The sequence below is a fragment of the Vicia villosa genome, linkage group LG1, assembly GCF_029867415.1.
Source record: "Vicia villosa cultivar HV-30 ecotype Madison, WI linkage group LG1, Vvil1.0, whole genome shotgun sequence".
NCBI classification, from domain to species: domain Eukaryota; kingdom Viridiplantae; phylum Streptophyta; class Magnoliopsida; order Fabales; family Fabaceae; genus Vicia; species Vicia villosa.
This window is the reverse complement of record NC_081180.1, coordinates 86186237-86195683: the sequence shown is the minus strand read 5'-3', so window position 1 is coordinate 86195683 and position 9447 is coordinate 86186237. Positions and strand designations below refer to the sequence as shown.

Sequence of the window (9447 nt, the reverse complement as noted above, 5' to 3'; positions counted from 1 at the left end):
ATTATTTCTGTCTTGGAAGATTCTTCAACATCAGTGTTGAAGACTATGTCACCATTTAGGCTTTCAGTAGCCTGCTTTCCGTTGAACATTGTTTTAGTTTCCACAACTTCAACTTCAGATGCCTCCACCATGTTGATATCTTCTACCTCACAGAGGCTGGCGTCAGCAATGTTCAGGGGATTGGTATCGACCCTCATATGACTCTTGGTCTTGTCAGCAAACTTCAACCTTCCATCATTGAGAGAATTTTGAATTAGATCCCTGAAAAGGAAACATTGAGAAGTTTTATGGCCTAAAAACCCATGATATTTACAAAAACCTCTTTTCTTCCGTTGTTCCAACGGGGGAATTTTGGAATTTGGAGGTAGTATCATTTGGCCATCTTTTACCAATATATCAAATATTTCATCACACTTGGTAATGTCGAATGTATAAGTTTTCTTAGGGAACCTATCATTCTTATCGTTTTCTACTGGGATTTTTCCATTTGCAGGATTTAGCAATTTACAGGCATAAGGTGGCGCTTCTTTCAACTCAGCCAAGTCTATTTCGACTTCTTCAGGGCTATATGAGTCATTGAAAAACTCATCATCAGCGTCCTCGGCTTCGACGTACGCTACTCTTTCCTCCTTATAACTTTTATTCGCCCTAACTTTTTCTGCCTTCAGGCGTTCGACCTGTCGAACCCTGTCTGCTAATTGGGCCATGTCCCTAAGGTATTGGGTATCTAGTTTCTTTCTTATTGAATAATCTAGACCACCTGCAGCCATTTCGACAAGTTCATGCTCTGGGACTGTTGTAAAACACCTTGATTTCAACAGACGGAACCTATTCAAATAGTCATCAATTGTTTCTGTGAATTTTCTTTTAACACTGGCCAATTCTTTCAAACTTATCTTAGTTTGGCCCATATAGAATTGCTCATGGAAAAGCCTTTCTAAGTATGCCCATGCATCTATCGAATTTGGTGGCAAAGTAGTAAACCAAATGAAGGCATTCTTTGTCAACGAACTAGGGAAATATTTGATCCTTAAATCCTCGTTTCCCGCTAAGTCTCCTGCTTCTGTCAAATATCTAGCAATATGTTCCACCGTTGACTCATTAGTTTCGCCTGAAAATTTTGTAAATTTGGGTACCTTAGTGCCCCTAGGCAATTCTGTCTGCATGATATAATCTGATATAGGGGATGTATAATTTGGACGTCTAAGTCCAGTACTAAGGCCATTATTGGCCATAACCCTTTCTATCATGGCAGTTAAGTTATTTTCTGTAGCCAGATTTTCTCTTCTGACTCTTTGGACAACCTCATCTGGGTGTTCGTTCCTACCCACAATCCTTAATCTGGGTCGCTCCTCCTCCGTTTCCTGTCGAACGGGGATGGCTCTTTGATTTTTACTGGAGTCCCTTCGAACATCTCTGTTCTTCGTGAGGGGCCTACATCCCTAGTGGCTGTCCTAGATGACGGAACTATATCTTGTACACGTTCCAAAATGGGCCTCTCTTCTTGATTCGAAGGCTGTTTGTCTTTCCTTTTAGGTGGTGTTACTCCCATAAATTCTGCCATTCGATTCATTTGAGATGATATCTTTTGGAAAGTCTCCATGTTTTCCCTATTTGTAGTAGTAACATTTGTCATTAGTGGGCTTAAAATTGAAGTCATTTCTCTGGCCAAAGCCCCTAGCATATCATGGTTGCTTGCATCCATTTCTTGTCGAAATGCTGCTTGGTTATTTGTGGTAAAGTGGGGCACTTGGGTAGAAAAACTAGTGTTGTGTGCACTTCGACCCACTGAACTAACATTCGGTGAAAATGTCGCATTGTTAGTTGGGGCATATATAGGTCCTGCCCCTCGTACGCCTGTTCCATATGGGTATGGCATCCCATATGAACTATTTGGTCTCCATTCGATAGTAGAATTCGTGCCTTGACCAGACAAATTATTTGCAGCATTTGTCGATGAAAACAGTACGTCTTCTGGACTTGTGGATGAGGGTGCGGTTGTCGACACTGAAACTGGAGTAGTCCCTGAGGGTCCTGTATTAGTTTCAGGCATAGCCTGGGAATTATCTGCAGGTCTCGATCCATTCGGACCCGTTGCATCCCGTATTCCTTGAGTGGAAGTCGAATTTGCCGCTCCTGATCCTGAACCTTGTGGGGGATCTCGATCACCCCCTGCATTGGCCGTAGCGGCCATTTTCTTGTTGTACCTTCGTTTGGGAATCGGTTGTGCACTGTTCTTTAATTTACCGTTCCTAAGGTTCATACAAGATCTTGATATTGTCTAGACAAAAATAAAGCAATTGATTAAAACAATCCGCTTGACACAGTCCCACTGGGCGTGCCAGTTTGTTTACGGTGATTTCCGGTAAACAACCGCTAGTCTTCCAAACTATAATAAATATGATTTGGTTACTCGCAGGATCGACTAGATTGATCCTAGGACACATAGTCAAAAAGATTGTTATCAATGTTCATTCGAACCATATTCATGATCCGTCTTCTTCAACAGGCGTTGTTCGATTAAAGAACAAATAATCTTGATAATCACTTTGTTATATGTAAGTATGATTTCAACGCAAAGATAAGTAACATAACATATGAAATTAAAAGGACTATTAAAACGTAAGGAATCTTAAAATGCAGAAACGTTAAAGACTTTGAAAGTAAATAACATGAAAGTAATTCGAAAGTAAATGACATTAAAGTAAAGATACAGAAATGTAAATGGCAAGAAGTAAACGAAATGCAGTAATTCTGGAAGATGTTTGAAAACGAAAGATAATACACATGTATTAAAGTGGTGGTGTCATACGTACATTTTCTCAGCGAACTCTTTCTCTTAACGCTTGATACTTGAGTAAATATGTGAGTGATTTGTACAAAATGAACACACAGAATCCTAACATTAAGACTCCTATTTATACTAGTTTCGACCTTAACGGTCCTACACTAATCTGCTGCCACGTCTCTCATAAGAACTTCTAGCGACGCCATCTGTTACTTGGACAGTTACGAAACCGTCTTCGAATTTCAAATCTTCCCGCCTGAGTCCGTCTTCGACGCGTGGCAGTGTATTTAAAAACACTACGAAAACACGCTAAGTAGTAATACTTGAATATATTTTATAAATTTTGTCTAAGTCCCTGAAGACACATACTTTCACTAGCTTTCAGTATTCACTATCTTCATAACGAACTTAGAAATCTTTATTCTCGAAGCATGACCATCAGTAGCCATTCTTTTATTTTTAAGGGATGGCCATCAGTAACCATCTTTCCTTCGATTTTCCACTTCTTCGAAGGACAAATATTACAAAACGAAATCTTCAGCTAACACCAGCTAAAACCTTCGTGGGTAATATTTTCCGCAAAAAATTCCGCAGGTAATTCCGCAGGTAAATCCGCAGGAAAATTCAGCAGGTAAATCCGCAGGAAACTAAAATCCGCAGTTAAATCCGCAGGTAATTTCTATATCAAATTAAAAAAAATTTATAATCTTTTGAAACATTATAAAAATCTAAAATATTTTTATAATGTGACTATGTAACCATAATATAAAAAAATTATAATTTAAAATAATTTAAAATAATTTAAAATATTTTGAATTATAATGCAAATTTATAGAACAAATTACTATAAAATCTGCTACAAAGTCAACATTCTGCATTGGAGTGAAGAAACATCAAAATGACTTCCACATAGATTTCAGTTACACTTTATATTTCTATCAACATGCATTGAAACTAAAAAGATTAGTTAATTATCACAGCTCATCACAAATTAATCGAGGACAGTTGATATCATATAATTAGCGATTGAAATATGAAACTAGACTTAAATAAATACAAATGGAGATTCAATTCAACTATATATTATGTTCCTCAGATATTGCTTTGGATTATGTTATGTTCCTCGAACACTCTCATTCCAAAAGAGCATGAAAAAACTTATTCACACATAATTTTACAACACAAGTGAACAATTCAATGGCAGGTTCAAGGAGATTAGGTGTAGCAATGGATTTCTCTCCATGCAGCATCAAGGCATTGCAATGGATGGTGGATAACATTACTAGAGAAGGTGACACCATCATTCTTATTATCATTAATCCAGAAGAGTATGAACATGGTGAAATGCAGCTATGGACAGTTACAGGCTCACGTAAGAAACTATTAAACCTTGACTGTATTTCAAATAAATTTAAATTCTCTTTTTAGAATTACAATATCAAACTCTTACTTCATCATTGCATGCAGCTCTCACACCTCTGGCCGAGTTCTCCGCTTCTGATTCTGTTGTCAATAAAGCTAGTCAATTTCTGCAACATCCATTGAAAGAGCACTGAGAAACTGTAAAAAGAATACCCGGGTACATAATAGTCACTATCACAGTATCACTCCGGTTTACTCTAAGTGAAGACAAACATAGCAAAACCAGCATCTATTCTATTTCTAGGTTCCTTTGAGGCAGACTGGACCAGTGGGACTCTGCCCGAAATATCAGCAAATCCACATATGAAGCTTGACCAAAGAATCAAACTTCAGAGTCTAATCCAGCACAAATGTGGAACACGAAAGCTTGGCTAACACAAGCTGGTCCTGATATCCTTTTGGAACTCCTTAAACTCAAGTATTATCAACTATTTTCGTTTTCCAGTACTTATTTAGCATCATCTATCAACATTTCTTATTCTAATTTCATCTAAAAATCAGAATCCTTTGATTCTACTTCACATTCCTTAATTTTAAACATAGAACTACAAATATTCAATTCAAAACCCTAGGGAACAGAAGTAAACCTAATTTGAAGAGCGCGGGTACCGAGAATCTTAGCTCGCTCATACTTAGTCATGTATTTCGATGTCCTCTGCTCCTTCCTCGATTTCAGGCTCTGCTGGCTCCTCCTCATAACTGCATCATCATCATCAGCAAGGTTTTAAACATAAGAAATATTTCAATTTCAATAATAATGATAATTTCAGCAAAGCGAAGAAGCAAAGAGGGAAAACCCAAATTAATTAAGTGAGGGAGGGAAAGAGATAGAGAGAACCCCATGTTGATATCTTCATAGTCATCGTCGGCCATCGTGATTAGACCAAGAAAATTGAAAGCTAAAAGCACCAGAATTGAAAAGAGAGATGGAAAAATTAAACAGGAAACATATCAAAAATTGACAAACTGAACAGTCAAAATGCCAAGATATAGCTGCTGATAATGCAGCAAGAGATAGACATGAATCATGAAGTTCTCAATCCAAGACTGAGATCTGGGATTCAAAATTGTGAAAGCTGATTTTCTAAAACCAGGGAAAGGATACCTGAAAACAGGGTTAAAATGAACATTCCAATATACTTAAAGTTTGTTATGGGATTAACAAATCAATTAAGCAAAATTCAATACACTATTACAAGAATGAGAAGCATATTGAAGTAAGTTGAAATGAACATTTCATAATGATTAGTTACTTGCTTTTATAAGTTTATATCCATATACTAGTACTAATTTAAATGCTTTTTCCATGAAATGAATCTAAAATAGCGTTTAGATAAACAACTTAATGATAACGTTGACATCAGGGGATACGAAAACCATAATATAAAAAACAACACAATATAATCAATGACTTCATATATACCACGAATTCAACTAAATCAGACACTAAGATCTATCAAAATTAAGTATCTCAAAACAGAAGGAAAGGCAGAAGAAATGGCTTACCATTAGTGGGCCAAATTCGTGCTTGACCATCATACCAACCTGTTGCAAGTAGTGTTATCTGTAATAAAATCTGTTTTAGTTTAGATTAATACTCAATTCTTTGATCTTCTTTTGTTCTACTGTTAACTAGAGGATGAATACATGAAATAATTGCATTGTATTTCTCACACTTTCTTCTAGTTTAACATAACAAGAAATTTTAATATATATCACCAAACCATCTTTAAATTTGTACAAACCTATATATTATACAAATAAAGTATATACGAAATAGTAAAAGGTGATAATTTCTTATATATTTTGATATCTCTCCACCTTGATTCCATGTAGTTACTAATATGAGTAGGTGCAGCATAAACCCCACACTTGAAGTACAAATCACCTGGCCCTTGATCCTTTGTTTGAAACTTCTTCTCTCCATCAATGAACACTGTAAAAAACAATTATATTTTTTATCAAAAAAGGAAATTTTTAATAATTTGATTAGTGTCAAAACTTTATAAAAAATAGAAGATAGATTATTTTATTGAATACATATGATTTTATTAAACTCACTTATAATCCAATAATACTAATTATAGTAGCAAAGTGGTCCACCACATACCGACAGGGAGAAAAAATAGAGGATAAGAAATCATGAAATCAAAGTTATCAAAAAGAAGTGCATGATTAATTCCACATTAAAAATGATTTTTCTACCTCAATGATTAAAAAGACCACATTTGCATAGAGATACCCCTCTCAGTCACTAAACTACTACTATTCCTATATATATACACACCAGTTTCCTCCTAGTGAAAACATCATCACACTGAAATGGCTCGTGTAGGTTCAAAACTGTTAGTCTCTGTAGATTTAAACAAGAAACCATGGGAGCAAGAGCTGCCTCTTCACAACCGGTGGCATCCAGAGATACCACCGGTCGCCGAGGCAACAAGCGGTGAACTTTTCACAGTTGAGATGATAGATTTCAGTGGTGGTGCTATCACTAATAATCCAACTGCTGATGATGCCAAACAGGTTGATCTTTCTCAAGTAAGTTCCTTATTCATCCTCTATCTGTGTTTTCAAACACACTTTTTATAGTGTTTACCTCAAACTAGTTCATACTTGATACCATGCCACTAAAATGTTTATGCTATCAACTTTACATTCATCTATAAAATATTAACATAAATTATAAATACATAATAACATATAGTATATAACTATAGTCTATAGTATATCCTAAAGTTGAAAATGAATGTACACCACATTTCCAATCATGCAAAAGTCAAGTCCACTGTGTGGTCCTTCCACTAGTGGAAAAATGGTCCCTTTCTTATAGTAATGCCAAACAGAAATAAGTGGTTTCACTATGTGGTGCAAAGAAATTCTCTCTTAGATGAGTGCTACTTCATTGATATAGAGAAAAATCAATGAAATAAAGTTGGCCAATTCCTTTGTACATCTGTTACAGGGAAAAGAGAGACATCAACTTAAATTCAAAGTCCAGTTTCCAACCTCATTGTATGTCCATCGAGAGATCAATGTGCAACTACAAACAGATACAATTGCCATAGATTGTTTACCTTTGAAATACAGATCCTTCTATATTTGTATTGTCCACAAACTGAAGGCTACTTGACTCGTTTCTTGCTGCAAATGCTTCAAGGATATTATTATCCTATCATCAAGAAAAAGAACAGCCAAACATGTAAACATACAAAAAAAAGGACCAGAACCGGATGTAACTTGTCAAAAGTCTTCAACTTTTCGCAACATTTCAAATCATAAATATTGTTAAAGGTGTCCAACATATGCATAAAATAAATAGCTAATCTTTCTACTTTCTCTGTATTGGAAATTTGAAATAAAAAAGAAATCATGAACACTAATTTTTATAGAACAAGGCAACATAATAATATATCCTAACTAGTATAGCTATGGCCACTAGTCATGTATCTGACTCATCCAAACAGCCATAAGAAAGCTAACTCATCTTGCTTACGATCATCGATATAAGTTCAAAGCCTAAGCAGATGCCATATATGGGGAAATAGTCTCCGACATCATATTTCTCTAAAGCTTTCTGCAACAACAAACACAACTTATGTGAAACTATAAAAAAAACATTAAATTAATACATGACCAAAGCATTCCTTGTGTGCAAGATGAAAAACTCTTGATTGAGACTTTTCATCAAACACCTTGTGTGCAAGATGAAAAACTCTTTACTTTGAAAGCAATTGGTAGCAAGAACAGAGCATCAATCAACAATAATACCAACATTCGAACCTTGAGCTTCCTTCAGATCTTCACTAAGCCGTAAAATCTCTTGATTTCTTATCCTTGAGTCGAGCTTCCGCATCAAGCGAAGTGAACCGAAATGGTAGATTTAGCCGCATAAAAGATAGGGTTTGCTGAGATCTTGCAAATGTGATGATTGAAAGCAAACATATTTTAGGAATTCGAGTGAGAATGGAAAATTAAAAGCGACGTGAACTGAAATTGTAGAAATCAAAGACAAAAAATGGAGAAATTTGAGGAAATTGGGAGAGGAAAAACGGAGACTGCGACCTAGAATTCAGATGCTCCATACGGAGTTGACACAATGGTTGACGGAGAGGATTTATGAAATAGTCGATTGAGATTACTCACGATTAGGGTTTCCTCCCTTGCGTTTTGCTTTTACGAGTTGTGGTTTTTTTTCTTTTAGTGAACACGAAGGATTTTTTATCAGGGGCTCCAACATACGAATAGATTAATTGAAAAATTAAAATTTAAGTTAAAATTTAAAAATAACACAATTTACATTAAAAAATTAATTAATTAATATATATATAATAATAATAATTAATCATTAAAATTTTATTAACTTTTTTATATAAGCATTAGGAAAAACAATAAAGAACCATATAAATATACAAAATTTTTATCACCATTTATTTATTTTATTAAAAATTAACTAAAATACATTATAAAAATAATTAATAACATTGAAAAAATTAAGACTAAAAATTAAAATTAAACTAAATATAAAAACACCATAAATGTAATTAACTAAAATACATTATAATTTAAAATTTGCATACCATTTATTTATTTTATTAAAAATTAACTAAAATACATTATAAAAATAATTAATAACATTGAAAAAATTAAGATTGGAAATTAAAATTAAAGTAAATATAAAACACCATAAATATAATTAATAAAGTAGAAAATATAATGATTAAATTTTTTATAAATTTAAATAATGAAATGTCAAATCTGCAAGTAACTTCGTAGGAAATTTTGCTGCGGAATTATCTGCGAATTTTGTATTACAGTGTTAATAAAAGTTGATAATCGCAGGAAGATCCGCAGGAAAATTTCCTGCGAAATTACCTGCGGATTTTGTATTTATGTTAGATATTTGGTTTAAAATACATTTTCCGCAGTAAAATCCGCAGGTATTCTTGCGGAATTTGCTGCCAACGCTGAATCCGCAGGAAATTTAATTTATTTAATAAAGTCTCAGGAAAATCCGCAGGTATACCTGCGGAATATTTTTCGCAGGAAATTCCGCAGGTAATACGAGTATTTCTAGTAGTGTTGATTGTGCCTAAGAAATAGATTTAGGGTTATTTCCATCCAAAAATTTCTTAGATTCTATTGTAATAAGAATTTCTCCTCTCGAGTTAAAATGACCGTATATTTATCATTCGAACATAAAAAGGACATTACTTTTCTAATTTAATTTGACAAAA

General features: G+C 34.4%; 1 long non-coding RNA gene across 1 annotated transcript; it reads right to left on the bottom strand.

Annotated features, from left to right (window-relative positions):
* Window positions 1-3850: 3850 nt before the first annotated feature.
* Window positions 3851-8418, bottom strand: LOC131611360 (uncharacterized). The gene is made up of 4 exons (XR_009286868.1): window positions 7994-8418; window positions 7288-7787; window positions 4798-6146; window positions 3851-4317 (listed from the first exon to the last, which is right to left on the bottom strand). It is a non-coding gene; the product is annotated as an uncharacterized LOC131611360 (long non-coding RNA).
* Between the last annotated feature and the right edge of the window lie 1029 nt (window positions 8419-9447).